The sequence below is a fragment of the Leopardus geoffroyi genome, chromosome B3, assembly GCF_018350155.1.
Source record: "Leopardus geoffroyi isolate Oge1 chromosome B3, O.geoffroyi_Oge1_pat1.0, whole genome shotgun sequence".
NCBI lineage: Eukaryota > Metazoa > Chordata > Mammalia > Carnivora > Felidae > Leopardus > Leopardus geoffroyi.
This window is the reverse complement of record NC_059337.1, coordinates 147,065,879-147,090,662: the sequence shown is the minus strand read 5'-3', so window position 1 is coordinate 147,090,662 and position 24,784 is coordinate 147,065,879. Positions and strand designations below refer to the sequence as shown.

Here is a 24,784-nt window from a genome sequence, read left to right as displayed (position 1 = left end):
GGGTCTCTCAGCCGCAGGGACATTTCAGGTCCGGTGACCATCACGAACTCTGTCCCTGCACATCAGGCTTCTGTCTGTCCTCTAGGCTAGTAGCTTCCCTCTGACCATGGGCAGATGACCGAGACCATGGCTGAAGCCAGAGGAAGACAGCGTCCCACCAGGGAGGCCACACTGCTGAGTGGACGGGACAAGGCCCAGGGCGGGGCCTCAGGCTATGGGCGGGTCAACCTGTGCCCACAACACACGCCCAGGTGAGAGCAGGGTTCCTGTGCCCTCCTTTGGGACCCCAGCCGCCCCCCACAGCCCACCCCCGCACACCCAGGCCCTTGAGACAGAAAGTACCCAGAAGAAAAGGGAACTTCAGGAAGCGTGTCACCGAGCCACCTAGTTTCAATCCTGTTCTTAGTCTTCCCACGGCTGCCTGGGGTCTAGGAAGGGGGCTATGGGCACAGAGCTCAGCCACAAGGAGCCACATGTGCCTGGGGCCAGAGCGGGGAGGGCCGAGGTGCTGGGGCCAGCCTTCCGTCGCCCCAGCCCTTGGTGAGTAGGCTCCGCACGGAGAGAGGGCGGCGTGGGGGCAGCAGAAGCAGCCCAGGAGCCAAGGAGAGACGGGGCCCCACGGACGGGCCGGAGCAGCCAGCGTGGGGGACACAGGCTGCCTGGGGGCCAGGGCACCGGCCAGGGCAGGGACGAGGGAGGCATGGGCAGGAGCGCCCACGCCAACATTGCTGGACGCACCGGACGTGGCAACTGGGCCTTCAAGGAACATGATGGCCATGGTGGGCCTGAGGCCTGCCCTTTGCCATCTGTGCTGGGAGCCCAGGGCTGGGCTAGACTGAGCTATTGCACGACCAAGGCCGACATGGACAGACAGGCCTAAGGTGAGGGCACTGGGAGAGGCCGGCCCAGCACAGGGGAAGAAGAGGACCCCAGATGGCCCGAGCGTCCTCTCCAGGACACTGGGGCTGGCTCTGGCCCCAGGCCAGGGTCAGAGGTGCTGGCCATGGGGTCCTGGACTGCAGCACATGAGCAGGGACAGAGCACGAGGGGCTGGCAGGGGCTCCCGTGTGCTCAGAACCCAGACAGTAGCACAGGGGCAGACGGTCAGGAGCCAAACCTGGGCTAAGGAGTCTGGGATGGGCAGCTGAGACCGGGGCAGCCCTAAGAACACACAGTAGTTGCGGGCTGAGCTCGCCTGTGGGGGAGAGGTCATGGGGCAGCAAGGGCAGAGAGCAGCTGTGATCCATTAGCTCCAAGGACCAGTGGTGGCGTTTGTGTAGGTGAGCAGGGGAAGGGGAGGCCAGGAGGGGGAGGGGCTGCCCCAGGAGCTCCCAAGGTGCACACAGAGCTGGTACAGGTGAGTAGCAGCAAGGGGGAGGGCAGCAGGGGTAGGTGGGTGGGGGCAGGAGAGACAGGGCTACGCCAGGAGCTCAGGAGAGCCAGCAGAGCTGATGATGGTGAGCAGGGGCAGTGGGAAGAGAGCAGTGGGAAGAGGCAGGGGGAAAACAGAAGGGACAGGAGGCTTGCCCCAGGATCTCCCAGAGAGCACACAGAACTGGTTCAGGTGAGCAGCGGCAGGGGGCGGGGCAGCAGGGGTAGGGGGGTGGGGGAAAGAGAATCAGGGCTGCCTAGGAGCTCAGGGGAGCAGGCAGATCTTGAAAGGGTGAGCAGGGGCAGGGAGAGGACAGTAGGAGCAAGGGAAGGGCATGACAGGCAGAGAGAGAGCAGAAGAAGCAGGGAGAAGCAAGAGGGACATGGGACTGCCCCAGGAGCTCCCAGGAAGCACACAAAACTGGTATAGGGAGCAGGGGCAAGGGGCAGGGCAGGAGGGGCAAGGGGAACCAGACAGGGAAGAGGGAGAGCAGAAGAGGCAGGGAGAGAGCAAGAGGGGCAGGGGGAGAGCAGAGAGCACACAGAGCTGGTCAGGTGAGCAGGGGCAGGAGGCAGGGCAAGAGGGGCAGGGGGAGAGCAGGAGAGGCAGAGCTACCCCCAGGAGCTCAGGGGACCAGGCAGAGCTTGTGAGGATGAGTAGGGGGTTGGGAGGGAAGGAGGAGCAGGGGGAGAACAGGAGGGGCAGGGAAGAACAGGAGGGGCCGGGGAGGGTAGGAGGGGAGGGGGAGGGCAGGAGGGGCTGGGGGGAGGACAGGAGAGTCAGGGCTCCCCCAGGAGCTCAGGGGAGCCAGCAGAGCTTCTGCCGGTGAGCAGGGTTCCTGGGAGGGCAGCAGGGGCAGGGGGAGAGCAAGAGGGGTAGGGCTGTCCCAGGAGCTCCCTGGGAGACACAGAGCTGGTCCAGGTGAGCAGGGGCAGGGGGCAAGGCAGGAGGGTCTGGGTCGAGGGCAGGAGAGGCAAGGTTGCCCCAGGAACTCGGGGGAGCAGGCAGAACTTGTGAGGGTAGGCAGGTGGTTTGGAGGGCAGGAGGAGCAGGGGGTTGCCTCAGGAACTCCCAGGGAGCACACAGAGCAGGAGGGGCAGGGGGAGGGCAGGAGTGTAGTGGCATGGCAGGAGGCGCAGGGGGAGTAAAGGAGAGACACGCTGCCCCAGGACCTCGGGAGAGCCAGCAGAGCTTGTGGAGGTCAGCAGGAGCAGCAGGGTGAGGTCAGGAGGGGCAGGAGGACAGCACAAGGGACAGGCAGCTGCCCCAGGAGCTCCTGGGGGCACACAGAGCTGGTACAGGTGAGCAGGGGCAGGGGGCAGGGCAGTAGGTACAGGGGGCTGCGCAGGAGGGGCAGGGCTACCCCCAGGAGTTCAGGGGAGCAGGCAGAGCTTATGAGGGTAAGTAGGGGAGGGGAGGGCAGGAGGGACAGGGGGAGGGCATAGGAGGCAGGGGGAGAGCAGAAGAGGCAAGGGAAGAATAGGAGAGACAGAGGGTTGCCCCACAAGCTCCCAGACAGCACACAAAACTGGCATAGGGAGCAGGGGCAGGGGGCAGAGTAGGAGGGGCAGGGGGAGAACAGGGGGGTAGGGGGAGAGCAGAAGGGGTAGGGAGGGAGCAAGAGGGGCAGGAGGAGAGCAGGAGGGGTTGAGAGAGAGCAGGATGGGCAAGGGGAGAGCAGGAGGGACAGGGCTGCCCCGGGAGTTCCCAGGGAGCACACAGAGCTGGTACAGGTGAGCAGGGGCGGAGGGAGGGTGCTGAGGGGCAGGGGGAGAGCAGGAGAGGCAGGGCTGCACCAGGAGCTCAGGGGAGCAGGCAGAGCTTGTGAGGTTGAGCAGGGGGTTGGGAGGGCAGGAGGGGCAGAGGGAGAACGAGAGGGGCAGGGCTGCCCCAGGAGCTCCCAGGGAGCACACAGAGTCAGTACAGGAGAGCAGGGGCAAGGGCAGGGCCGGAGGGGCAGATGGAGGGCAGGAGGGGCAGGAGGGGCAGTGGGGAGAGCAGGAGGGACAGGGGAGAGCAGGTGGTACAGGGGGAGAGCAGGAGAGGCAGAGGGTTGCCCCAGGAACTCCCAGGGAGCACACAGAGCTACTACAGGTCAGCAGGGGCAGGGGGCAGGGCACGAGGGGCAGGGGGGAGAGCAGGAGGGACAAGGGCCACCCCAGGAGCTCCCAGGGAACACACAGAGCTGGTACAGGTGAGCAGGGGCGGAGGGAGGGTGCTGAGGGGCAGGGGAAGGGCAGGAGAAGCTCAGCTGCCCCAGGAGCTCAGGAGAGCCAACGGAGCTTGTGCAGGTGAGCAGGGGTGGCAGCTGGAGAGCAAGAGGCATGGGGCTGCCCCAAGAGCTCAGGGAGCAGGCAGAGCTTGTGAGGGTGAGCAGGGGGTTGGAAGGGGAGGAGGAGCAGGGGGAGGGCAGGAGGGACAGGGGCTTGCCCCAGGAGCTCCCGGGGAGGACACAGAGCTAGTACAGGTGAGCAGGGGCAGGGCAGGAGGGGCAGGGGGAGGGCAGGAGAAGCTCAGCTGCCCAGGAGCTCAGGAGAGCCAACAGAGCTTGTGCAGGTGAGCAGGGGTGGCAGGTGGAGAGCAAGAGGCATGGGGCTGCCCCAAGAGCTCAGGGAGCAGGCAGAGCTTGTGAGGGTGAGCAGGGGGTTGGAAGGGGAGGAGGAGCAGGGGGAGAGCAGGAGAGGCAAGGGAAGAGCAGTAGGGGCAGGGGGAGGGCAGGAGTTGTAGGGGGTGGCCCTGGGAACTCCAAGGTAGTCAGCAGAGCTGGTACAGGTAAGCAGTGGCAAGGGGCAGGGAGGAGGGAAGGAGGGGCAGTGGGGAGAGCAGGAGGGGTTGAGAGAGAGCAGGTGGTACAGGGGGAGAGCAGGAGAGGCAGGGGGTTGCCCCAGGAACTCCCAGGGAGCACACAGAGCTACTACAGGTCAGCAGGGGCAGGGGGCAGGGCACGAGGGGCAGGGGGGAGAGCAGGAGGGACAAGGGCCACCCCGGGAGCTCCCAGGGAACACACAGAGCTGGTACAGGTGAGCTGGGGCGGAGGGAGGGTGCTGAGGGGCAGGGGAAGGGCAGGAGAAGCTCAGCTGCCCCAGGAGCTCAGGAGAGCCAACGGAGCTTGTGCAGGTGAGCAGGGGTGGCAGGTGGAAGGCTGGAGTGATGGGCCTGCCCCAGGAGCTCAGGGGAGCAGGCAGAGCTTGTGAGGGTGAGCAGGGGCAGAGGGAGAGCAGAAGGCGTAGGGGGGAAAGCAGGAGGGACAGAGGCTTGCCCCATGAGATTCCAGGAAGCACACAGAGCTGCTACAAATGAGCAGGGGCAGGGGAGAGAGAAGGAGGTGCAGGGCTGCCCCTGGAGCAACCAGGGAACACAGAGAGCTGGTACTCATGAGTGGAGGCAGGGAGGAAGGCAGAAGGGACAGTGGGGACAGCAGGAGGGACAGGGCTGCCCCCAGGAGCTCCCAGGGAGCACACAGAGCTGGTACGGGTGAGTGGGGGCAGGGAGGAGGGCAGGAGGGGCAGTGGGGAGAGCAGGAGGGAAAGGGCTGCCCCAGGAGCTCCCAGGGAGCACACAGAGTCAGTACAGGAGAGCAGGGGCAGGGGCAGGGCAGGAGGGGCAGATGGAGGGCAGGAGGGGCAGGATTGCCCCAGGAGCTCAGGGGAGCAGGCAGAGCATGTGAGGGTGAGCAGGGGTTGGGAGGGAAGGAAGAGCAGGGAGAGAGCAAGAGGGGCATGGAGAGGGCAAAAGGGGAAGAGGGAGGACAAGAGGGGCTGTAGAGTGGGCAGGAGGGGCAAGGGGGAGAGAAAGAGGGGTAGGGCTGCCCCCAGGAACTCCCTGGGAGCACAAGGAGCTGGTACAGGTGAGCAGGGGCAGGAGGCAGGACAAGAGGGGCAGGGGGGAGGGCAGGAGGGGCAGGAGGGAGGACAAGAGGGGCTGGGGAGTGGGCAGGAGGAGCAGGGGGAGGGCAGGAGGGGCAGGAGGGAGGACAAGAGGGGCTGGGGAGTGGGCAGGAGGAGCAGGGGAGGAGGGCACGAGGGGCAGGGGGAGAGAAAGACATGAAGGGCTGCCACCAGGAACTCCCTGGGAGCACACAGAACTGGTACAGGTGAGCAGGGGCAGGGGCAGGGGCAGGGCAAGAGGGGCAGAGAGGAGGGCAGGAGAGGCAGGGCTGCACCAGGAGCTCAGGGGAGCGGGCAGAGCTTGTGAGGGTGAGCAGAGGCAGGGGGGACAGCAAGAGGGGCCGAGGCTGCTGTGGGGCAGGGTTGCTTCAGACAAGCTGTAGGCAGGAGGACACAGTGACCCTGGACTGTCCCCAGGGACCTGAGCTGAGAGAGCTTCCTGCAGCAGGCAGGGTTCTGGTGAGGTCTGGAGTCTGCAGGGGCTCGGGGGTGGGAGTTCTGGCCAGGAGGTGCTGAGGGCGGCAGGGCAGGGGGAGGTGAGGAGTGCTGCAGGGCAGGGGGAGCTGAGGCCTGAACTGGCAGGACCAGGTCTCAGACATGCAGAGGCAAGAAGCTAGAAGGATCCAAGGCCTGGGCTCAGCATGAGGGCCAGGCCAAGGGGTGGGGGCAGGTGGAGGAGCTGCTAGGAGGAGGTGAACCTATGGGGAGCACAGACAGCTCGGAGCTACCACCAGGCCAGGAGCTCAGGGCAGCAGGAGAGCTTGTGCAGGTGAGCAGGGGCAGGGGTGAGGGCAAGAGGGGCAGGGACACCCCCAGGACTTCTGGGGAGCAGGCAGGGGTTATGACAGTGAGTAGGGGGTTAGAAGGGCAGGTGGAGCAGGGGGAGAGCAAGAGGGGCAGGGAGAGGGCAGGAGGGGCAAGCGGAGGGCAGGAGAGGCAGGGCTGCACCAGGAGCTCAAGGGAGCAGGCAGAGCTGTGAGGGTGAGCAGGGGGTTGGGAGGGCAGGAGGAGCAGGGGGAGAGCAGGAGGGGCAGGGAGAGGGCAGGAGGGGCAGGCAGAAGGCAGGAGAGGCAGGGGGAGAGCAGGAGGGGCAGGGAGAGGGCAGGAGGGGCAGGCAGAGGGCAGGAGAGGCAGGGCTGCACCAGGAGCTCAAGGGAGCAGGCAGGGCATGTGAGGGTGAGCAGGGGCAGGGGGGCGGCAGGAGGAGCAAGGGCTGCCCCAGGAGCCTCAGGGGTGAAGGGCAGAGGGACTGAGCTAAGAGCAGCCCTGGACTAGGTGGGAGCTGAGCGGTACGGCACACAGAGACCACGAGGGCGCGGGCCCAGGAGAGCCGCCCTGGACACGGGAGGGCGTGAGCCGCCTGAGGCCCGGTGGACAAGGTAGGGGGGAGAGGCGAGCCTGGGTAGGAAGGTCTCTGGGGCTGAAGGGACAGGGGTGGCCACAGTCTTAGGCTCAGGGGCGCTGAACCCGCTCTGGAGGCTCGTGGGGATGGGGGACAGAAGGCTGGACATGACAAAGCCAGGAGAGGTGGCTCAGGGCAGTGGACCCGGTGCAGGGAAGGGGGAGCCTGGGAGTTTGAGGCAGGGCCGCCAGCCTGGAGTGTGGGTGGGAGGGGAGGGGAGGCCAGGCAGGGCCATCAGACTTGGCAGAGGGGTCGGGTCTGGCTGGGGACGTGGGCTCTGAGGTGCTGGCACCGTGCACGAGAGGACAGCCAGGGCGGGGCAAGGCTCCCACCGGCACTGAGGGGCAGGCAGGCTCAGCAAAGACCTCGGCTGAAAGAGGGCTCTGGGGACAGGGAGGAGCCGGACAGGCCCCAGGGCACGGGCACTGAGTGAGCCCAGGAAGGCCTGAGGAGGGGCTCAGGGCAGGGACGGGATCCGGCGCCCGGGCGCTTTAGCTGCAGAGCTGACCCAGAAGATGTGAGGCCTGGAGGGCAGACGGCAGGCCACGACGAGGACTCCGGGCCGAGGGGCCCGGGCAGCGGGTGGCAGAGGCCTGCTGTGTTCAAGAAAGGTCCCGCTGGCCCAGGGCAGATTCAGGCTGGGACAACAGGGCAGTGGGCTCAGGGCCTCAGCAGAGGCCCGTTGGGAGCAGGGGCCACCGGTCAGAGCTCAGACAGATGGCTCGCTCGGGCCGAGCACCCACAGAAGCCCGAGTGGGGACCCAGGGGCTGGGCCCAGGAGACTCTAATCCAGCAGGAGGTCACCCAGCACCGACCAGGCCCACGGGGCCAGCACGTGCAGCCGCAGAAACACGAGGCCCTGGGGCGGCAGAGAGCTACGCCGGGCGGCTGGAGGGCCACCCCAAGCCCGGGCACCTGATACCCTGCCCGGACCCTCCCAGGAGCGAGACCCTTGTGGTCACACGGCCTCCTCTCTTGCAGCCTCCACCACGGCCCCGTCGGTGTTCCCACTGGCCCCCAGCTGCGGGACCACGTCTGGCGCCACCGTGGCCCTGGCCTGCCTGGTGTTAGGCTACTTCCCTGAGCCGGTGACCGTGTCCTGGAACTCCGGCGCCCTGACCAGCGGTGTGCACACCTTCCCGTCCGTCCTGCAGGCCTCGGGGCTCTACTCTCTCAGCAGCATGGTGACAGTGCCCTCCAGCAGGTGGCTCAGTGAGACCTTCACCTGCAACGTGGCCCACCCGCCCAGCAACACCAAGGTGGACAAGATCGGTAAGAGGGTGTCCACTGGGAGACAGGCCAGGTCAGCCGGTCCACCTGGACCCCGGGGCACAGGAGAGGCACCTCTGTCCCCCAGGCTCGGGGAGGAGGGCCTCTGGCCTGGCTGCCTGGTCCAGCGTGAGCACAGGCTGCACACCCCCACCATACTTCATCTCCACTGGCAGGCACCAGTCTGGGGACGCCCCCCTGCCCGGCCCTGACCTAGCCCACCCCAAGAGCTGTCCCCACCCATGGCCCCCACTAACCTCCAGTCTGGTCTCTCTGCAGTGACCAAACCCTGCGATTGTCCTATATGCCCAGGTGAGTCAGCAGGGCACTGCCCTGCACACGAAGGCTATGGCCCGCATCCAGGGACAGCCTGGTGAGGGGAATGTTCAAGAGGAGCACCCCCTCTTGAACATTCAAGAGGAGCTGACCCCTGCATTGTATCTCCCACACCAGTACCTGAGATTCCTGGGGGACCGTCCGTCTTCATCTTCCCCCCAAAACCCAAGGACACCCTCTCGATTTCCCGGACGCCCGAGGTCACGTGCTTGGTGGTGGACTTGGGCCCAGATGACTCCGATGTCCAGATCACATGGTTTGTGGATAACACCGAGATGCACACAGCCAAGACGAGGCTGCGTGAGGAGCAGTTCAACAGCACCTACCGTGTGGTCAGTGTCCTCCCCATCCTGCACCAGGACTGGCTCAAGGGGAAGGAGTTCAAGTGCAAGGTCAACAGCAAAGCCCTCCCCTCCACCATCGAGAGGACCATCTCCAAGGCCAAAGGTGGGCAACAGGGCAGATGGGGCACAGGGAGGTCGAGTGGGGCCTGGCGGACCCAGGCCAGCCCTCCACCCTGGGAGTGACCATCTGTGCTGACCTCTGACCCCACAGGACAGCCCCACGAGCCCCAGGTGTACGTCCTGCCTCCAGCCCAGGGGGAGCTCAGCAGGAACAAAGTCAGTGTGACCTGCCTGATCGAAGGCTTCTACCCGGCTGACATTGCCGTCGAGTGGGAGATCACCGGACAGCCGGAGCCAGAGAACAACTACCGGACGACCCCGCCCCAGCTGGACAGCGACGGGACCTACTTCCTGTACAGCAAGCTCTCGGTGGACAGGTCCCGCTGGCAGAGTGGAAACACCTACACCTGCTCGGTGTCACACGAAGCTCTGCACAGCCACCACACACAGATATCCCTCACCCAGTCTCCGGGTAAATGAGCAGCGCGCCCGGCCCTCCAGTAGGCCCCCGCGGGCTCTGAGCGCCCACCCCTGTGTACATCCCCCCCGCCCCGGGCAGGCACCCTGCGTGAAATAAAGCACCCAGCACTGCCCTGGGACCTGTGACACTGTCGTGCGTCTTTCCGAGGCAGAGCTCAGGACACCCAGGCCTCTGGGAGGTGCGGGCAGGCCAGGCTCCGAGGCTCAGGGGTCACCATTCACGGGAGAGCGTGGGTCCCACCAGGGGCCGGGACCTGAGTGGGCAGGTCGGCACAGGCGGCCGAAACTCATGGCCGGGAGCCGCCTGGGACAGAGAGAGGGCTTGGCCAGGGGCTACTCAAGGCCGGAGGGGGCCGACAGGGAACGGAGAAGCCCTCCAGAGCCCCTCAGGGAACGGGGCGCACGGTCTTTCCCACGCCTGGACCCGCCCAAGCTGTGGGACGCTGGCCTGTCCGCTTCCGCTGCTCCCCCGTCCCCTGGACCTCTTGAGAGCTCTGAGCGGTAGCTCTGTGCCAGTGCAGTAGCCAGGCCTGACCCATGCTGTGAGGACAGGCCCTCACCCTCCCTCAGATGAGGCGGCCCCGCCTGACTTCATCCTGCCTGGGGCTAGGCCTGTCCACTCGTGGGGACACTCACCCCGCTGCCCCAAACGGGCAGAGGCAAGCAGTCCTGAGTGCCCAGGGGAGGGACCATCCCAGACACCCACATGGACGCTGAAAACAAGCCCCTCCCACTGAGCAGGGCCACCTTCACAAACACACACACACACACACACACACACGCACACCTGACCCACCGGGCCTCACACGGGACAATGTGCCAGGGCCCAGACCGGACCCAGGCTTGGGAACCCTCACCGTGGACCCCAGCCTGGTCCCCACCCCCTCCCACACCCATCGGCCGCTCAGCAGCCCATCCACACGTCGACCACACTGACCAGCCCTTCTTCTCCCCAGGACACTGGGGCCCCTCCCAACACACACCAACCCCCACCCCCAGCTGGCCCCGACACTCGCACCCACTCGTTCGCTAGGGTCACTCCCTGCCACCCTCTCGACCCTTCCCTGGGCTCTGCTGACCCTCCCGCCCTCCGGGCCGGGTCCCCAGGAGAACGGGTGTGGTGGTCAGGCTGCCTTCCCCCCAGACAGCCCCAGCACAGCGCAGAGCAGAGAGGGAGCGCGTCCCCGCGGGCCAGGCCCAGGCGGGACGATGGGGGCACCGAGGCCGGAGCCCTGAGGCTACGGAGGGCCGCGACCGTCACCCCGGGAACCACTCCTCCGGGCAGGCATGGCACTGACCACTCCCTTCCTGTCCAGAGCTGCTCCTGGACGACAGCTGTGCGGAGGACCAGGACGGGGAGCTGGATGGGCTGTGGACCACCATCTCCATCTTCATCACGCTCTTCCTGCTCAGCGTGTGCTACAGCGCCACTGTCACCCTCTTCAAGGTGGGTGTCCCCGCACCGTCCCGCACTGTGGCCCGCTGTCCAGCGCTGGGGACCCGCTGGAACCATACCATCCCCACACTGACTCGACGCTGACCCCACGTTGCCCCCACGCTGCCCCCACGCTGCCCGCACGCTGACCCCACGCTGCCCCCACGCTGACCCCACGCTGCCCCCACGCTGTCCACACGCTGACCCCACGCTGCCCACACGTTGCCCACACGCTGACCCCACGCTGACCCCACACTGACCCCACGCTGACCCCACGCTGCCCACACGCTGCTCCCACACTGCCCCCACATTGACTCCACGCTGCCCCCACACTGACCCCACACTGACCCCACCATGACCCTACGCTGTCCCCACTGTGACCCAATGCTGTCCCCACACTGACCCCAAACTGACCCCATGCTGTGGACCCACTGTCACCATGCTGTCTCCCCTGTGACCCCACACTGACCCCATGCTATTCCCATGCAGTCCCTACACTAACCCCACACTGACCCCACGCTGACCCCACCATGACCCCATGCTGTCCCCACTGTGACCCAATGTCAGCCCCCACGCTGACCCCAGGCTACACCCACACTGACCCCACGCAGACCCCACCCTGCCCCCACACTGACCCCGTGCTGACCCCAGGCTCGCCCAGACTGACCCCACACTGACCCCACGCTGACCCCGTGCTGACCCCACACTGCCCCCCTAGCTACCCCCACACTGCCCCCACACTGGGGACCCTCTGGAACAACGCTATCCCCACACTGACTCGACGCTGAACCCATTCCGCCCCCACGCTGACCCCACGCTGCCCCACACTGACTCCACGCTGCTCCCACACTGCCCCCACGCTGACCCTGTGCTGACCCCACACTGATCCCACACTGGGGACCCACTGGAACGAACCTATCCCCACACTGACCAGACACTGACCTCATGCTGCCCCACAGACCCCACCATGACCCCACGCTGTCCCCACTGTGACCCAATGCTGTCTCCACACTGACCCCACGCTGCCCCGACACTGCCCCCAGGCTACCCCCACACTGACCCCACGCAGACTTCACCCTGTCCCCACAAACTCCACGCTGCCCCGACTCTGACCCCGTGCTGACCCTACACTGCCCCCAGGCTACCCCCAGACCGACCCCACACTGCCCCCAGACTGACCCCAATGTGACCCCGTGCTGACCCCACGCTGCCCCCACTCTGGGGACCCACTGGAACCACACTATCCCCACACTGACCAGACGCTGACCTCATGCTGCCCCCACACTGACCCCACCATGACCCCACACTGTCCCCACTGTGACCAATGCTGTCCCCACACAGACCCCATACTGACCCCATGCTGTGGACCCACTGTCACCATGCTTTCTCCCCTGTGACCCCACACTGTCCCCATGCTGTCCTGCCTGTGACCCCCATGCTGACCCCAGCCTTTCCCCATGCTATTCCCATGCTGTCCCCGCAATGACCCCAGGCAGTCCCCACACTGACCCTACACTGTCCCCACACTAACCCCATGCTATCCCCACGCTGACCCCGTGCTGCCCCACACTGACCCCATACTGTGGACCCACTGTCAACATGCTATCTCCCCTGTCACCCCATACTGACCCGATGATGTGGACCCACTGTCACCATGCTGACCCACTGTGACCCCATACTTTCCCCATGCTGTCCCCATGCTGTTCCTAAGCTGTCCCTGCAATGACCACACGCTGTCCCCACACTGACCCCATACTGACCTCACACTGTCCCCACACTAACCCCATACTGTCCCCACCGTGACCCGATGCTGACCTCACACGGACCCCACGCTGACCTATGCTGTAGACCCACTGTCCTCATCATGCTGACCCCACGCTGACCCCACAGTGACCCAATGCTGTCCCCACACTGTCCCTACAGTGACCCCTTGCAGATCCCACGTTGACCTCAAGCTGTGGTCTCACTGTCACCATGCTGTCACCATGCTATCCCCATGCTGTTCCCACACTGACCCCATACTGCCCCCATTCTGACCCCATGCTCCCCCACGCTACCCCACTGTGACCCCACACTGACCCCACACTGACCCCATGCTGTCGACCTACTGTTACCATGCTGTCTCCCCTGTGACCCCTACTGACCCCATGCTGTCCTGCTTGTGACCCCCATGCTGACCCCAGCCTGTCCCCATGCTATTCCCATGCTGTCCCCGCAATGACCCCAGGCTTCCCCACGCTAACCCCACGCTATCCGTACGCTGACCCGTGCTGCTTCCCACACTGACCCCATGCTGACCCCATACTGTGGACCCACTGTCACCATGCTGATTCCACTCTGACCCCATACTTTCCCCATGCTATTCCCTAGCTGTCCCTGCAATGACCCCACGCTGTCCCCACACTGACTCCATGCTGACCTCACACTGTCCCTACACTAACCCCACATGTTCAAACCGTGACCCGATGCTGACCCCACACTGACCCCATACTGCCCCCATTCTGACCCCATGCTCCCCCACGCTGACCCCACGCTGACCCCACAATGACCCCATGCTGTCGTCCCACTGTCACCATGCTATCCCCACGCTGTTCCCACACTGAGCCCCACGCTCTCCCCTCTACCCCATGTCATTCCCATGCTGTCCCCGAAATGACCTCATGCTGACTCCATGCTATGGTCCCACTGTCACCATGCTGTACTCATGCTGTTCCCAAACTAACCCCACATTGTTCCCATGCTATGGACCCACTGTCACCATGCTGTCCCCACGCTGTTCCCACACTGACCCCCACGCTATCCCCTCTGTCCCCTCCCAGTCCCCACGCCATCCCCACAAGACTCCCTCCCACTCAAGTGGTTCCGGGGGGGGCGCCTGGGAGGGGGGCTGTCCTCAGGGGTCCCAGCCACGTCACCTCCTGCCCTCCTGCTACAGGTGAAGTGGATCTTCTCCTCGGTGGTGGAGCTGAAGCGCACGATCGCGCCCGACTACAGGAACATGATCAGGCAGGGGGCCTAGGGCCAGCCGTCCTGGGAGGGTGTCAGCGCTGCCCCAACCCTGCACGGGATCCCGGTGCAACAGCCTGCTGCCAGGCCTGCTCTCCCGCCCTCTGACCTCGCCACCCTCTGACCTCACAGCCACCCTGGGCCTGCGCCCTCGCCCTCTGGCCTCGCAGCCCCTGTGAGCTGCAGCCTGCGCCCTGACCCCCCCGTTTGGAGAATCGCGTGGACGGCAGGTCGTGCCCCAACCTGAGCTGGTGGACGCCCGCTGGCCCCTCCACGGCGGCCGCCAGGCTACCGCTGTGGCCGCGCACGGTCAGCGGGCACGCTCATCCTGGAGGAGGCGGGCGGCTGGCGATCCCAGTGTCTGTCTGGCAGGGACCGGCCTCTGTGCGAACCCCGTCCAGGCCAGGCTCCAGGACGCAGGGTTTCCCCAGAGCAGCCACGTGGGCCCAGATCCTGAGGAAGCTTCCGACGTGTCACTAACGGTCAGTCAGATCTTCTGCGCCGGAGGAGACCGCGCAGACAAGGGCCTGGGCCTGTGGCTGCTGCAGGAGCCCCGTGGATGCCGGGGACAGAGTGACATCCAGCCAGACAGGCCTCCTGCAGAGGGGTCTGGTGACCTGGTCCCCGGGCCAGTGGGACACAGCCTCGGTGGACACAGGTGGAAGGTGCCAGGAGGCCAGGGCGGCAGGCCCAGCCCGCACCCCCCCTGTGGCCGGGGCCTGAGTCCCACCAGGCTCGCGCGGGGGTGGGAGGGAGTGACAAGCCCATGGCCGGGTGGACCCCCAGGACTGGCTCTCCGCCCTGGCTTTGGGTGGGTGCCAAGTCGGGGCCCCCACATGGGAAGAGATGGCCATGCAGGGGAGGAGAAGCAGAGCCCCCAGCCCCAGGGACAGACGCCCGGGGCTCCCACACATGGGAAAGCCACTGCTGAAGCTTGGCTAGCTTGTTTTATTCTTTTTAAATGTCTGGAGCTCCTTGATTTCCATTTGCATTTCTTTCTTTCTTTTATTTTCTTATTTTTTTTTTTTTTCTTTTTTAATGACAATAAAATATCCTTACAAACTCCATAACCGGCTGGGGAAAGTCTTCCTCTGTTGACGCGCCCCGTGAAATCCACAGACTGGCCGTGCCGTGTGTCGGTCCCTCCAGCCGTGGGACCCCTGGGGTTCCCGGGGGGTGAGGTGCGCTGCAGGCGCGAGGGGTCACGTGACGCCTTGTGGGGCGCAGGGGGGGCACCCTGACCTGGCCAAGGGCACCGCAAGAGGCACCTATTGGGTGTGCATTAGCACGGGCTGCTAGCAGAGCACGACAGTCCCGTGGTGTGGACAACGTGCACTGATGTTTCCACGGTTCTGGAAGCTGGCAGGCAGACCCGGGTGTCATGGGGCCGGTGGCCCCTCAGCACGTAGACGCCGTGTCCTCACACATCCGGCCCGCTATGAGTGTCTGTGCCCCGACCTCCTCTTACAAGAGGAGGAGTGAGTCCATGGTGAGGACCAGTCACACTGGATCGGGACTCACCCTAGTGACCTCACTTTAACCTATTACCTCTCGAAAGACCCCATCTCCCAATGCAGTCACATTCTGGGGTCCTGGGGGTCAGGGCTTCAAGGTTTGAATTTGGGGAGCGCATTTCAGGAGAGTTGGGCCCAGGTGGGAGCACCAGTGAAGGCCAGGTCGGGTGAGGCCCGGGGGGACAGCACTGTCCCAGGTAAGCGAAGCTGGACACCAGCCCGAGGGGTCAGGACACTCAGTCGGGGGGAGGCCCGGCGAGAACACCACCACCCGGGGGTGGGGGTGGGGGTGGGGGGCAGAAAAGACCAAGTTCCACAGGAAGAATGCCAAGTGGGGGCGGGCAGTCCATTGGCGTCAGGAGGCCATGGGGTCCCTGGCCAGCAGCGACGGAGTCGGGACTCTGTCCCTGCAGTGCCTGGGGGTCTCGGGTCCCGGAGGTGCCCCGGGGTGTAGGAGACACGTGCACCTCGAGGGCAGAGGCGGGACCACACCTGCCAGCCCTTCCCAGTAAGGGCCCTGGGGAAGGGAGGCCAGCACGAGGGGCTGCCGTCTTCTGGGGACGCGGTGGGAGTGGGGCGTGGGCTCTGAGTGTGCAGGTCAACAGCCCGGCCCGAGGCCCAGGGCAGGCAGAGAGTCGTGGCTGGCGCGGCCGCGGTGCCTCAGGACCGCTCAGGGAGCACCTCCCACCTCCCCGTGGGCAGGGGCTGCCTCACCAGTGGGGGCCGCACCAAATACAGGGCGGCCGTGGGGAAAACGCCCCGGCCCCCAGGGATCCGGGGGGCTCCGGGCGACCACACCGTCCACACAGCTTGCCCAGCACCCCCTCCCTCTCGGTCCCCGGGCCCTGGGCCCCCGCTCCATCCCCTGGACCAGAGATCAGTCTCCATCCTTCCCACCCTGCCACCGGAACACCCGGGATCTTCGGCAGCTGGTTGACCCCATGGCCCCCGCGGGAACACGGGGCATGACCGTACCCTCCACTCTCAGGGCAGGAACGCCCGCTCTTTGAGAGCCATCTCCCAGCAGGCCCTGAGGCCCCCACCTGTGACCTTCCAATAACGCCATACCACGTGGGCCCCCCCCTCCACGTTCCCCCAGGGACCCACACACACCTACGTGCCTCTCCATGCAACCCCTCAGACCCCCTAACGTCCTGCAGGCTGCTCCTGTGTGAGCCCTGAGGTCGGCCTCCTGCTGCCTGCCGCTCCTCAGGGGCCCCCTACCCTGGGCTTCCGCTCAGACACAGGCCTGTGCGCATCTCCCTTTGCCCGTGTTCACACCTCCACCTGGACCTCACACACACACACACACACACGCGGACCAGCGGGCTGGCCTCACTCCTGCTCCTGGGACCCACCTGGTCCCGCCCTCCACCCACTCGCACTGGGAGGGAACCAGCTGCGCCTGAACCCTGTCCCCACGGGGGCCCCAAGACGCACAACGTCAGCGTGGGTGGGGGCGGGAAGGGGACGATGCAACTGTGTCCCCACATTGCGTGTGTTGGAGTCCTAGCTCTAAGTGTCATGGTGTTAGGAGGCGGGGCTTTGGGGCACCAGAGGTCGTCAGGGTGGAGCCCCCACGACTGGGGTTAGTGCCCTTATGAAAAAGCGAGCTGCCTCCCAGCTTCCGGCACGTGAAGGTGCAGAGAGAAGACGCCGTCCGTGAGCCAGGCAGCGGGGACCCTCAGACACCACGCCTGCTGGTACCTGATGTGGGCATCCAGCCTCCACACCCCTGAGGAGTGTCTGCGGTCTCTGTCGGGCCAGCCAGACGGCTGGACAGGAGCCACCTGGACAGGCGGGCCTGGAGGAACGGGGTCCCCCAGGCCCCCTGGCCCAACCCCCTACCCCCGGGACCCAGGTCGGCCGGCCATCAGCGGCGTACAGGGCCACGAGACCACCCCGGGTGCTGCTGAAGCCCCAGCCTGCGTGGGGCAGGGACATCAGCCCCGGGCTCCCGGACCACACGCAGCAGGCAGTGGACTATTAGAGGCACCCAGATGGCGGCTCGGTCACTGCACACGGGAGGGCCCCCTACGCCCCACGCTCAGACACTGCCCCGGGAACCAGGGCATCTGAGCCTGCAGGGAGCTGGGCCGGTAGAGACACGCCCAGAGCCTCAGAGGCGCCCGAGCCCCGCCCACCCCGCTGCCTGAGCTGCGGCACCCGGCGCCCCAGCCGCAGGCACTAGGGTGCTGACCGCCCGGTCCCTCGGGGAAGTCATCTTTTTCTTTTTAGAGGGAGAGAGTGTGCAGGGGAGGGACAGAGACAGGGACAGAGACACAGACAGAGACAGAGAGGATGCCAAGCAGGCCCCACACTCAGCACAGAGCCCCATGCAGGGCTCGATCCCGGGACCCCGCGATCAGACCTGAGCCGAAAGTAAGAGTCAGACACTCATCCACGTGAGCCATCCAGGCGCCCCCTGTAAGGAGCAATCTTTTGGTGCATTTCAAAGTCTTGCAAAATATTTCCTGTAAACATATTTCGCTCTCAGAGTATCCAGAACGTGCAGGGCACTCCGGCAAATCGATCGGGAAAATCGCACAATTCGGTAGAGAAATGGACTCGAGAATCGAACAGATGTTTCACAGAGGCTATCCAAATAGCCCTCAAACATACAGAAAGGACGCTGCGCTCCACCCGTGACAGGGAAGTGAAAATTTCTGAAAAGCCACAGGAGAGAAAGTGCTTCTGATTCCAACGGCGGTCGGTGCGGTGCCTTGTCTCAGACTAAACCTTTGCAGGCACAAGTATAAAGTGGAAAAACTGCCCGGCAGACAGCGATTTGAAGGCATCAGAGGACAAGCAGAACCAGGCAGACTCCGGGGAAGACTGTGCCCTGGAGAGAAGCCCAGTCCTTGCCACAGCTGCAGCTAGAATCAGGGGAGCGGGCAGGCGTCCAGGCACAGGGGCAGGTCGTGGGGTTCAAGGTCCCACCTCTGACAGCTGCAGCTAGAATGCAGGGGAGCGGGCAGGCGTCCAGGCACAGGGGCAGTTCGTGGGGTTCAAGGTCCCACCTCTGACAGCTGCAGCTAGAATGCAGGGGAGCAGGCAGCCGTCCAGGCACAGGGGCAAGTCCTGGGGTTCAAGGTCCCACCTCTGACAGCTGCAGCTAGAATGCAGGGGAGCAGGCAGCCGTCCAGGCACAGGGGCAAGTCCTGGGGTTCAAGGTCCCACCTCTGACAGCTGCAGCTAGAATGCAGGGGAGCGGGCAGCCGTCCAGGCACAGGGGCAGGTCGTGGGGTTCAAGGTCCCACCTCTGACAGGTGCAGCTAGAATCAGGGGAGCGGGCAGGCGTCCAGGCACAGGGGCAGGTCGTGGGGTTCAAGGTCCCACCTCTGACAGCTGCAGCTAGAATCAGGGAGCGGGCAGGCGTCCAGGCACAGGGGCAGGTCGTGGGGTTCAAGGTCCCACCTCTGACAGGTGCAGCTAGAATGCAGGGGAGCGGGCAGGCGTCCAGGCACAGGGGCAGGTCGTGGGGTTCAAGGTCCCACCTCTGACAGGTGCAGCTAGAATGCAGGGGAGCGGGCAGGCATCCAGGCACAGGGGCAGGTCGTGGGGTTCAAGGTCCCACCTCTGACAGCTGCAGCTAGAATGCAGGGGAGCGGGCAGGCGTCCAGGCACAGGGGCAGGTCGTGGGGTTCAAGGTCCCACCTCTGACAGGTGCAGCTAGAATGCAGGGGAGCGGGCAGGCGTCCAGGCACAGGGGCAGGTCGTGGGTTTCAAGGTCCCACCTCTGACAGGTGCAGCTAGAATGCAGGGGAGCGGGCAGGCGTCCAGGCACAGGGGCAGGTCGTGGGGTTCAAGGTCCCACCTCTGACAGCTGCAGCTAGAATGCAGGGGAGCAGGCAGCCGTCCAGGCACAGGGGCAGGTCCTGGGGTTCAAGGTCCCACCTCTGACAGCTGCAGCTAGAATGCAGGGGAGCGGGCAGCCGTCCAGGCACAGGGGCAGGTCGTGGGGTTCAAGGTCCCACCTCAGACAGTGCAGACCAGCGACGAGGCCAGGGTGCCGCATCACGACCTTTGTACAACGTGTGTCGGGCCAACCTGCAGACTGAAATCAGCCAGGTGGCGACAGAAATCGTAATGCGCCGAACGTACCAAGGTAAGTGTTGTGTGTGAAGATGTTTCAGCCACGTAACAACACACACAACGTATGTACGGAAGGGCAACATGTGTGTGCCACCTGCTCGTGACATATGTATGGGCGTTAGATTACAATACAAGTGTTTTCCCTGTGAGCAGTGCGGTCAAACAGTGTGGAGATGGTCCTGGCCAATGCTGTGTGACAAAGGTCGAAAACGAGCTGCTGAGACTGAAAGGACAGATGTCAAACTGTCACTAATGCAGACGACACAAGCACGTACGATGAAAAGGCAGCGGAATCCAGACAGCCCTTCGAACCAGCAAGAACAGCAGCAGGGGCTCCAAACAAACGCAGGAAGCAGTCGTGTTCCGCTGTGTCAGCAAAAACCTGCTGACAACGCGTCATCGAACACGAGGCACGATTCACAGCAACCCAAGGACTTTCCGAAGAAAGCAAGCCCAGGAAACGGCAACTCCGGCAACGGACCTGAAGGGCTCCGAGTGTCTGGAGAAAACCGCCTTCGGGGGCGGGCCGGCACTGTGGATGCCAGGCTACACCTGCCCGACCTGCCCACACTGCCCCCGCACCCAGCCCTCCGCCGTCAGCAGGGCCTTCCAATGGCTGGGCAGGGGTCACCTCCTCCTGCTCCCCCAGCACACACCCGGGCACACACCCACAGTCGAGACGCAGCAGGGTCGCCTGTCTCCTGTCTGCAGGCAGGACACAGGCAGAGGCCAGAGCGGAGCTGCCCTCGAATGAGCTTAACTGGGCTGAGTTGGGCTGAGCTGGGCTGGGCTGAGCTGAGCTGGACTGAACTGGGTTGAGCTGAACTGGAATGAGCTAGCTAAGTGGGTTGGGCTTGGCTGAGTGGAGCTGAGCTGAACTTGACTTGGCTGGGTTGAGCTGATCTGAACTGAGCTGGGCTGAACTGGGATTAGCTGGGTGGGTTGGGCTGAGCTGGGCTGTTCTGGACTGAACTAGGCTTAACTGGGCTGGGCTGGGCTGGGCTGGGCTGAACTGGGCTGAGCTGAGCTGAACTGGGCTGGACTGGGCTAAGCTGGGCTGAACTGGGCTGAGCTGGTCTGAGCTGAAATGGAATGAGCTGGGTTGAGCTCGGTTGAGCTGGGCTGATCTCAACTGAGGTAGCTGAACTGGGCTTAGCTGGGTTTAGCTGGGCTGAGCTGGACTGGTCTGGGCTGGGATGAGCTGGACAGTGCTGGGCTGGGCTGGGCTGAACTTGGCTAAACTGGGCTGAACTGAGCTGGGTTGTGCTGAACCAGGCTGGGCTGGACTGAGCCAAACTGAGCAAAGCTGAGCTAGGCTGAACTGGGCTGAACTGGGCTGGAATGGGCTGAGCTCAACCAAGCTAAGCTTGGCTAGGCTGAGCTGGGCTGGGCTGGGCTGGGCTGGGCTGGGCTAGGCTGAGCTAGGCTGAGCTGGGCTGACCTGAGCTGGACTGAACTGAACTGGACTGAGCTATGCTGAACTGGGTTGAACCAGGCTGAACTGGGCGTGGTAGGCTAAGCTGGACTGAGCTGAACTGGTCTGGTCTGGGCTGCTGGGTTGAACCAGGCTAAGGTGGCTGTGCTGGGCTGAGCTGCACTGAGCTGGGCTGGCTGAGCTGGGCAGGACTGAATTGTGCTGAGTTGGGCTGAGCTGGGCTAAGCTGAGCCGAGCTGAGCTGAGTTGAACTGGTCTGAGGTGGACCGGGCTGGGCTGAGCTGAGCTGATTTGAACTGGGCTGAACTGAACTAGGCTGAGCTAGGCTGAGCTGGGCTGGAATGAATTGTGCTGAGCTTTGCTAACTGGGCTGAGCTTGACTGAGCTGGGCTGAGCTGCACAGAGCTGGACTGAACTGGGTTGAGCTGGGCTGAGCTGGACTGAGCTGGACTGAGCTGGGCTGAGCTGGACTGAGCTAGGCCAGCTTGAGCTAACCTAGGCTGAGCTGGGCAGGCTGAGCTGGGCTGGACCGAATTGTGCTGAGTTGGGCTGAGCAGGGCTAAGATGAGCTGAGCTGGGCTGGGCTGAGTTGAACTGGTCTGAGGTGGACCAGACTGGGCTGAGCTGAGCTGGACTGAGCTGAACTGAACTGGGCTGAGCTAGGCTGAGCTGGGCTGGACTGAATTGTGCTGAGCTGGGCTAACTGGGCTGAGCTTCGCTGAGCTGGGCTGAGCTGGGCTGAGCTGAGTTGAATTGGTCTAGGTGGACTGGGCTGGGCTGAGCTTCACTGAGCTGGGCTGAGCTGAGCTGGACTGAGCTGGACTGAACTGGGCTGAGTTCAGCTGGGATGGGCTAAGCTGGGCTAAACTGGGCTGGGCTGGGCTAGGCTGAACTAGGATGAACTGAACTAGGCTAAGCTGGGCTGGGCTGGGCTGGGCTGGGCTGGGCTGGGCGGAGCTGAATTGGGCTGGGCTGGGCAGGGCTGGACTGAACTAGGTTGAGCTGAACTAGGCTAAGCTGGGCTGTGCTGGGCTAAGCTGAGCTGAGCTGGGCTGTGCTGGGCTAAGCTGAGCTGAACTGGGCTGAGCTGGGCTGGGCTGGGCTAGGCTGAACTGGGCTGAGCTGGGCTGAGCTGGGCTGAGCTGAATTGTGCTAAGCTAGGCTGGACTGAGCTGGCCTGAGCTGAACTGGGCTGGGCTGAGCTGGGCTGAACTGGGCTGAGTTCAGCTGGGATGGGCTAAGCTGGGCTAAACTGGGCTGGGCTGGGCTGGGCTGAACTAGGTTGAAATGAACTAGGCTAAGCTGGGCTGGGCTGAGCTGACCTGGGCTGACCTGGGCTGAACTGGGTTGAGCTGAGCTGAACTGGCCTGAGCTGGGCTGAGCTGGGCTAGTTCAGCTGGGATGGGCTAAGCTGGGCTAAACTGGGCTGGGCTGGGCTGAGCTAGGCTGAGCTGGGCTGGGCTGAATTGTGCTGAGCTAGGCTGGACTGAACTGGCCTGAGCTGAACTGGGATGGGCTGAACAGGGCTGAGTTCAGCGGGGATGGGCTAAGCTGGGCTGGGCTGGGTGGAGCTGAATTGGGCTGGGCTGGGCAGGGCTGGACTGAACTAGGTTGAGCTGAACTAGGCTAAGCTGGGCTGTGCTGGGCTAAGCTGAGCTGAATTGGGCTGAGCTGCGCTGGGCTGGGCTGGGCTGGGCTGGGCTGAACTGGGCTGAGCTGGGCTGAGCTGAACTGAGCTGCACTGAACTGGGCTGAGCTAGGCTGAGCTGGGCTGGGCTGAATTGTGCTGAGCTAGGCTGGACTGAACTGGCCTGAGCTGAACTGGGCTGGGCTGAGCTGGGCTGAACAGGGCTGAGTTCAGCGGGGATGGGCTAAGCTGGGCTAAACTGGGCTGGGCTGAGCTGTACTAGGTTGAACGGAACTAGGCTAAGCTGGACTGAGCTGGCCTCAGCTGAATTGTGCTGGGCTGAGTTGGCCTGTACTGGGTTGGGCTGAGCTAAAGTGGGTTCAGCTAGTTGGTCTGGTCTGGCTGAATCAGGCTTCAGCGAGTCAAGCAGGGCGTGCTGTTTTGCTAGGTCCAGTGGCCAAGGTCAGTGAGGCTACATTGAGTGGGGCTGAGCAGGTACGACAAGCCTGGCTGGCAGGCTGAGCCCCACGGAGCTGAAGGATTCTGCTGGAGTTTGTGCACTGAACTCAGATGAGTTAGCCTGCTTGGAACCGGGTCTCCTGGGCTGACGTGGGCCAGGCCGGACCAAGGCGGACTCCCGTGACCTGAGCTGGCCTGAATCAGCCGTCCTAGTGAGGCTGGGCGTGGAGCGGGTTGGTATCACTGCTCTCAGCCGTCCTGACGCGAGGCCACGCGGACTGGTCGGTCTCACTGGACTGAGTGGGCAGCGTGGACGATGAGCTGGGGTCTGGGCTCCGGGCAGGCGTCACCACCTGGGGGAGTGGGGGAGGACTGATCTGGGCTCTGCTACGAATGGGGCCTGTAGTCGGGCTCCCTGGAGCCTCCGCAGGTCAGGACACGAGTCGGACACCTCTGCTCCCCAAGAACCCCACGTTCCTGCCACTCAGGGCTGCGGGCAGGGTGTCCTGGCCAAAGGTAAGAACACCCCTGCTTCTGGCAGGGACACAGGGGTTCGTGGGAGGGCGTTCCTAGCAGACTCGGGGAACAAGAGTCCAAAATGAGCATCTGCCCCCTGAGGCTGGAGAAGGGGTCCCCGTGCGCCCCTCCACCCGACCACCCCGCTCTGCCCCACACTTCTCCCCCTCAGACTCCGCCGGTCGGCACTGACACTGCCTCTGCCCCCACAGCCTCCATCCAGGCCCCCCTCGTCTTCCCCTTGGCCACCTGCTGCAAAGGCACCGTCGCCAGTGCCCCGTCCGTGACGCTGGGCTGCCTGGTCACGGGCTACTTCCCGACGCCGGTGACCGTGACCTGGGATGCAGGGTCCCTGAACAAGAGCGTCGTGACCCTCCCCGCCACCCTCCAGGAGACCTCTGGCCTCTACACCACCACCAGCCACGTGACCGTCTCGGGCGAGTGGGCCAAACAGAAGTTCACCTGCAGTGTGGCTCACGCGGAGTCCCCCACCATCAACAAGACCGTCAGTGGTGAGCCAGGGTCGGGCTGGAGGAGGGGGGCAGGCGTGGCGGGGGCGGCTAGGAGAGGAGGAAGGCGCCTGGGCGGGCACGTGGGTGTCGTGGGCTCAGGGGGCTGACGCCACGCCGCCACCTTCACCCCTAGCGTGTGCCATGAACTTCACTCCCCCCACCGTGAAGCTCTTCCACTCCTCGTGTAACCCCCTCGGGGACACGCGTAGCACCATCCAGCTCCTGTGCCTCATCTCCGGCTACGTCCCAGGTGACATGGAGGTCACCTGGCTGGTGGATGGGCAGAAGGCCACGAACATATTCCCATACACTGCCCCCGGCAAGCAGGAGGGCAAGGTGACCTCCGCCCACAGCGAGCTCAATATCACGCAGGGCAATCGGGTGCTTTTGCTTTTCTGTACAGCACAATGAATTCTTTTAATAAATAGATTTTGTTTTTTATTTTTATTGAAGTACAGTTGACGCACAACATTCTGGTGGCTTTGGACGTGGAGCACAGGGATGGGACAGTCTGTGCACTATAAACAGCTCACACCCGTGTGCCACGTTTGTTGCGAACGATGAGCCAATGTGAACTGATTACAACTACGTAAAGTCCGGAGTTCACAGTAAGGTCCACCCCGAGTAGGTTCTCTGAGCCTGCACCCTGTCCGCGGTGCTGCCCCGGTCAGCCTGCTGTTCAGGCTGCTGTCCTCGCGATTCCCCCACTACCGTTTCCTACAGAAGAATCGCCCGGCCCGAAGATCCCCTCTGCCCCACCTATTCCTTCCGCCCTCCCCCCAAACGCCCGGCAACCGCTGGCCTTCGCGCCGTCACACTACATGTGCTGTCCCCCACATCACGCAGTGCCGATGGTACAGCGTGTAGCCTTCTCCAGCTGGCTCCCTCCCCTCAGGGCACACGGGCCGGCACGCGGCCCACATGTGCCCACGGGGTGCTGACTATAGGGCTTCTCGGCACGAACAGACCTTCCAGTGGCCCTGCCACGGGGAGAGCAGGTGTGTGTGCTGGCCTGGCAGCCCGAGCCCTCCTCCA

The 24,784-nt window shown here is 64.3% G+C and overlaps 4 long non-coding RNA genes and 1 gene segment (V, D, J or C); 3 read left to right on the top strand and 2 right to left on the bottom strand.

Moving 5' to 3' along the window:
* LOC123584378 overlaps window positions 1-24,784 on the top strand; it is a 208,305-nt gene that overhangs the window by 138,600 nt on the left and 44,921 nt on the right.
* Window positions 1,119-24,784, bottom strand: LOC123584390. The gene is made up of 3 exons (XR_006705389.1): window positions 24,710-24,784; window positions 7,612-7,948; window positions 1,119-1,131 (listed from the first exon to the last, which is right to left on the bottom strand). It is a non-coding gene; the product is annotated as an uncharacterized LOC123584390 (long non-coding RNA).
* On the top strand, window positions 7,836-16,905 carry LOC123584391. The gene is made up of 4 exons (XR_006705390.1): window positions 7,836-7,933; window positions 9,410-9,416; window positions 15,406-15,415; window positions 16,892-16,905. It is a non-coding gene; the product is annotated as an uncharacterized LOC123584391 (long non-coding RNA).
* On the bottom strand, window positions 9,098-23,609 carry LOC123584384. The gene is made up of 4 exons (XR_006705383.1): window positions 23,596-23,609; window positions 16,879-16,880; window positions 14,635-14,645; window positions 9,098-9,278 (listed from the first exon to the last, which is right to left on the bottom strand). It is a non-coding gene; the product is annotated as an uncharacterized LOC123584384 (long non-coding RNA).
* On the top strand, window positions 10,365-14,629 carry LOC123584383. The gene is made up of 2 exons (XR_006705382.1): window positions 10,365-10,597; window positions 13,521-14,629. It is a non-coding gene; the product is annotated as an uncharacterized LOC123584383 (long non-coding RNA).